The 6,326-nt window shown below is 34.6% G+C and overlaps 1 protein-coding gene and 1 pseudogene across 2 annotated transcripts in view; one reads left to right on the top strand and one right to left on the bottom strand.

Moving 5' to 3' along the window:
- The window catches only part of Il1rapl1 (interleukin 1 receptor accessory protein like 1), a 1,152,451-nt gene that overhangs the window by 551,744 nt on the left and 594,381 nt on the right, over positions 1-6,326 (top strand). The gene's annotated exons all lie outside the window — the stretch shown is intronic.
- LOC116090765 overlaps positions 6,197-6,326 on the bottom strand; it is a 7,512-nt pseudogene continuing 7,382 nt past the window's right edge. The window contains exon 2 of the transcript XR_004118810.1: positions 6,197-6,243. The product of XR_004118810.1 is annotated as an ornithine decarboxylase pseudogene (transcript). The remainder of the gene's footprint in view (positions 6,244-6,326) is intronic.

Genomic DNA, 6,326 nt, shown 5'->3' with positions numbered 1-6,326 from the left:
ACACAATTCTCTGCAGTAATACTTGGTATATTCTTATGACAACAGTAATAATGACAATAATGACAACAGGAGGCTTGTCATTATTGATCCAAGCCTCTGCTTTAAACCTCTAGTATTTTATTGGCCTAAAAAAAACACATTGTAGGTTCAAGTGCTAAATAGAAGTGCATGCAGAAGGTTTGAATACAGGCAAGGAGGAAGCATCAGGTTCCCCAGTGCAACTGTACTGTTAAATAAGCTTAACTGAGTGCATCTATTCTCATAAATGGGCAATTGTAATGTAACTTTCTGATTTATGGCCCATAAATGAATATGGCAAAACTGTGTCACACATACACGCCGACACACATAAACATATGCTAGTTAGTTCACACTCTGCATATATTTTACTTTTTACAAATATAAAATTTATTAGCTGAAATACTCATTTTCACTAAAGACTGAGAAAAGTATAGCAGTCTTTAAAATAGAAATGCCATTCAAGATGGGATTGGTATTTAGTATATAAGAAAAGCAGGACTGGAGATATGGCTCAGTGGTTAAGAGCACTGCTTTTCCAGAGATCCTGAATTCAATTCCCAGCAAACACATGCTGGCTCACAACCATCTCTAATGGGATCTGAAGACAGCTACAGTGTAATCATATACATAAAGTAAATAATTCTTTTAAAAAGAAAAGCATTATCCATTTTTATTATCAAATAAAATTTATGCATAAGGACATTTCATTCTTAAACACACATCGGAAAGGAAGCATAACTTTTAAATACTGCAAATGGGTTTGAGAAGTTCTACAGACTTTTTGTTGTCTACTATAATGAAATTGTGTGTTGGGTGTCACTTTTAAAGCAATAGAGACAGCATTTGTATATCAGTTCGGTTGTTTTGGAATAGTCATCAATAGATGTGAGCCCAGAGAATTCATTAAGCTGTGATAAGGACAAGATGAAGGCATACCAATGCTTTAATAGTTAGTGTAAAACATTTTAGGTTAGTAGGTACGGAATGCTGACTTTGATTTGTGTCTGCAACGATATCCATACACCCTTCACAGATCAGAAACGCTGTGTCATTACGAGCCTCAGAACTGTCGCAGCCATCTACCTTGAAGCAGGTTACATGAAGGGGGCCGCAAGTGAGGAAATGCTCTTTGTAGTTCAGATAGTGTTCTGTTTGAATGGTCAATTGGAGAGCATACTAGAATCCACTTCTTTGCTGTGTCTAAATCTTCAGAAACCAATAACATCCCATTTTATAAATCAACAGTTTATGCAAAACTCTAATACATTTTCATTGGATATTTTTCCCCACTTCCATATTCACTAGACTGTCTTTGTTTACTAGTTAGATTCTAATACATTACAGCACCTAAAATACAGCTTTTAAATTTGGTGAGGCTAATAGACCCTTCCTTTCTGTTTTGTAGTGAATTTATTTTGTGGTGTGTCCAAGAAGCTTGAAAATAGTATTTTAGAAAAGTACCTCTTTGTAACAATTTTATGGAAAAAGCACCATTAAGTATCTCCACTTTTCTTATAAAATCAAAACACATGAGGCATGAGGAGGTGAGGGACCTTCGTAAGTTGGACAGCTAGTAAGTGGCAGAGTCAGGGTTGGAAATTGTTCTAGTTGTTTGTTTTGACAGACTCTTACTCTAGAGACATGTAGCCATTTCTGCTTTTCTGTTAGCACATAGTCAATTGAAGTTCCCCTTAGGCCAATGAAAATAAAGGAGTTTTTGTATGAAATATTATTTCATTGTTTTCAATTTTCAGTTGTGGTTGAAGAATACATAAGGTAAATTGACCACCTTGCCAATTTTGTAGGTATCTGCAGTTCTGGACTGGAATCCACCAGTTCTAGCCAAGTGCTCAATGAGGGGACCACAAATTAGCTGTATATTATTCCTGTGTTGTTTGTTTGTTTTGTTTATTTTACTGTAATATAATTCTATTGAAAAAATTGTAAAAACTACTACTGAATATTTTCACATTTCTGGGGCACAGAGCTCTATAACATTTTCATTTTAGAAAAGTCTCTAAACCAATATCTCTTTTATAATCCAATCATCCTAAGCACAGCACTCTAATTTGACAAGAATCCACCAGACTATTATGCTATAATATATCAATAAACAATAGGAGAAAGGGGAACACTGCTCTATTTTCATATATCAGTGTATGTCCAGAATTCAAGGCTCCTAAAAGAAATCAGACATGCAAAAGGACTGGAATAATTTGAAATAAAAAGTAATTTTCTTACTTTCCTGTTCCTCAGTGTGAACTTTGACTTTTAAAAACTAGAAAATTGTTATCACTCATTAGAATGCTTATTCGTAAATTATAACTTCAGATATTTTTAGTAGGCCAAAACCAAAAGCCCAAAAGGAATTGCATTTTATTATTTATATGTTTATGTTACCATTTATTTAAAAACAAATTTTATTAAAATAACAATACATTACTGTGTGTATCCTATTTTTCAACAATAATTTTCACTAAGAACTCTCTTGACATTTTAAAAATACATTAAAGGTAAAAATTAGAGAATATAAAATATATTACATATATACATAGACAGTATACAAACATAGTTATATATAGAAAAATGTTAGTCCACCAAATAGAAATGACATATAAATAACTGCAAAATTGTATAGTCCCTATTAGAAAATATTAATAAATCTGATAGTGATATTTATATAATATGCATTATTTCTGTATTAAATGTACATTCTGGATTATTATATTGCTATAAATTTTAATTATTAATAACCACAAGAAATAATTAAAAATATATGGAAAAAACACAGTATGTCAAGGAATCAGATTCAGAGTACAACATGGTGGTGTTTAGGCAGAGAAGAGGAATGGAGCCTTCAGTAGGGTTTCTTTTTTTTCCAGTAACATAGAGGCATGAGGAGGCAAGTAGCCCATAGTCATAGTACCAGTATATTCACATACCCAAGGCAAAGCTGAATGGAAGTGTCAGGAGATGGGGGAAGACAGTCCAGGTTAAAATGGACATTATATAATCAAAATAGTTTTCAGTTGATACCACATAGTATAATAATATAAAATGTTATTAATCAAAGGACTAATAATGCTGAGAATAATTATACAGGTGAGTTTTTTTCTTTCTTTTTAATTAATTAATTAATTAACATCCCAAACGCTCTCTGTCCCCATAACAAAGAGTCTTTCCTCCCATCACCCCTCCCCCTTCAGAGAGGGTAGAACCCTCCTGGGTATCTCCTCCCACCCTGGAGCATCACATCTCTGAAGAATTAGGCTCATCCTCTCCCACTGAGGTCAGACAATGCAACTATAGAGACTGAGCTGCTCATCTGCTGTATATGTGCTTAAGGCCTAGATCCAACTCTTTGCTCTTTTGTTGGTGTTTCTGTCTCTGAAAGCCCCCAAAGGATCCAGGTTAGTTGGCTCTGTTGGTCTTCTTGTAGGGTTCCTATCCCCTTCTCAGGCTTCACTCTTTCCCCTAACCCTTCATAAGAGTCTCCGATCTCTGTCCATTGTTTGGCTGTGGGTATCTGTATCTGTTTCAGCCAGCTCCTGGGTGGAGCCTCTCAAAGGACAGTTATGCTAGGCTCCTGTCTGTAAGCATAACAGAATATCATTAATAGTGTCAGGGATTGGTGCTTGCCCTTGGGATGGATCTCAAGTTGGGATGTGTTGGACATTTCCTCAGACTCTGCTCCATCTTTTTTCACACTTTTCTTTTAGACAGGACAGAGTTGGGGTTGAAAGGTTTGTGTGTTGGTTGTTGTCATTATCCATCCACTGGGGGTTCTGCCTGGCTATAAGAGATGACCACTTCAGGTTCCATGTCTCCACTGTTAGGCATCCTGGCTAAGGACAAATGAATTGATTCCTGAGAGCTTCTCCCATCCCAGGTCTCTCGGACTTCTTAAAGATTACTCCCCACCCTCACCCCTGACAGCTGCAGATTACATTCATTCTCCTGGACCCATCTCATGTCTTTTTCCATACCCGATCCCATTCCCCAACCCCTACCCATTCCCACCCAAATCCCACCCTTCCTCTGCCTCCTATGACTATTTTATTCCTCCTTCTAAGTGACATTGAAGCATCCTTGCTTGGGCCTTCCTTCTTGATTAATTTCTTTAGGTTTGTAGGGTTTATCATGGGTATTCTATACTTAATGGCTAATATCCACTTATCAGTGAATACATACCACGCATATCCTTTTGGTTCTAGGTTACCTCACTTAGGGTGGTATTTTTCTAGTTCCATCCATTTGCCTGCAAAATTCATGTGTTTAATGGCCGAGTAGTATTCCATTATATGAGTGAACCACATTTTCTTTATCCATTCTTCATTTGAGGGACATTGGGGTTGCTTCCAGTTTCTGGCTATTAAAGATGCTTTGAACATAGTGGAGCATGTGTCCTTGTGGGATGGTGGCACATCTTTTTGATATATATGCCCAGGAGTGATATAGCTGAGTCTTTAGGTAGAACTATTCACAGTTTTCTGAGAAACTGCCAGATTGAATTCCGGAGTGGTTGTATAAGTTTGCAATCTCAAGGTGGGATTTTTTTGTCATCACTTCATTTGGTGGTGTGAAGATTCATAATGACTTCAATTTCTTTGCACTATCTACCACCCTATTTTGGAGAACATTTAATTTTTAAGAGGCTATTAGAAATTCCTTACAAATCTCTAAATTTCCAAAAGGTGGAGATGAAGTAGGAAGTATTCAAAAATTTACATTAAAAAAAAAGCATTTGAAATTACTTGGCAAGTAATTCAAATGCTGTCACTTATTTAAACAGCAAACATTAACCATTCTCAGTCATAAATGATTAATGCCGGTAGGTTTTAGATATCTTAATATAATGATTGTATACCATTAACAAAGGAATAGCAAATATTATGGTAAAGCTTTCAATAAAACTTAATAATTATTTATTTTCACACTTTTGAAAGTTCTTTCTTTTTCAAAAATTTTCATCTCTAGAAAATTAGGAAATCGGTGTTTTGATACATTTTTATAATTATGTACAAAATATTCACATGTAGTTATCCAAATATGAATTTACTGAAGTTTTAGGCAGTGGTAAATTTAAAGATATACATTTTTTTGACTAAGAGTAATTTTGCCTCCATGTTATGTATGTGTACCACATATGTGCACTGCCTGAAGGCCCAGTAGAGTATATCAGGTCTTCTGGAACTGGAGTTAGGATGGCTGTTTGCTGCTATGCAAGGTGCTGGGAATCAAATTCAGGTCATCTTGAAAATTAATCAGTACTCTTAATGACAGAGCCATTTCTCCATCCTCACAGAAGTTTTTTTTATTTTAGTTCTTCACTTTTTTATATAACTCTACTATGCTCATATATACTGCTAAAGATTTAGAGAAATAATATAAATGATCAAAATATTTAAATGTATTTTATATTTGGATTATTTACAAGCATGTCTCTATAATTCCTTGTCATTTTTGTTTCATTAGTTCATCTAAACTTTTTAATTTATCTGCTCATTATAAGCCAAGAAAACTGCCTTTTTCTTTCATGATTATTATTGTACTGATGCAGATAAATTAATTGAGACAAGATAGAGAAGCAAGATGAATGACAGACAGCAGGTGTATTTGTAAATTATGTAGTGTTTTCAAAATACTAATCACTGCATGAATAATGCATGTGAAGAATATTGTCTAGCAAATATATTACATATCTTATATCCAAATGATCCCTCACTTATTCAAAAATGAAAAACACAATGCCTAATAGTGCTAGTTTTGTTAGACACAGAGAATTCACCCTTAGGGATTCTAGGTAGACTTAGAATGACTCTGGTTCTTAATAGAAAATGAAAAAGAAGAGCACATTTGCTTGCATGCACACACACACACACACACACACACACACACACACACACAAAGAGAAACAGAGAATATTAAAGCATTCAAATTCCTTGTGTAACATTTTATATATTCCAAATGCATATTTATAGTTTATTCTAAGGTTGATTTTCATTCGTTGTAACAATATTATTGACATTTTTAATATTTCTATAGTTTATTTTCAGTTTACTTATATCTACTCTGTTTTTAAATAGTTTACATATCTATTTTTTTTATTTCAAGATACTTTATTTTCAAAATGGGTCACAACATAAGCCTTTGGCCCATTCTGCCAATGTACAAGCTACAAATGCTTGTTCAGCAGCTGAGGGGCACACGTTAGTGTCATGTCTGAAAAGTGAATACAAATCCATATAAAACAATATTCAAAGTTTCCATAGGAACACAGTAAGTGTGACCCCCATCTCCTAGCC

This window comes from Mastomys coucha, chromosome X (assembly GCF_008632895.1).
Source record: "Mastomys coucha isolate ucsf_1 chromosome X, UCSF_Mcou_1, whole genome shotgun sequence".
Taxonomy (NCBI): Eukaryota; Metazoa; Chordata; class Mammalia; order Rodentia; family Muridae; genus Mastomys; species Mastomys coucha.
Note: the sequence above shows the minus strand (reverse complement) of the source record. Positions and strands in the feature narration are given on the sequence as shown.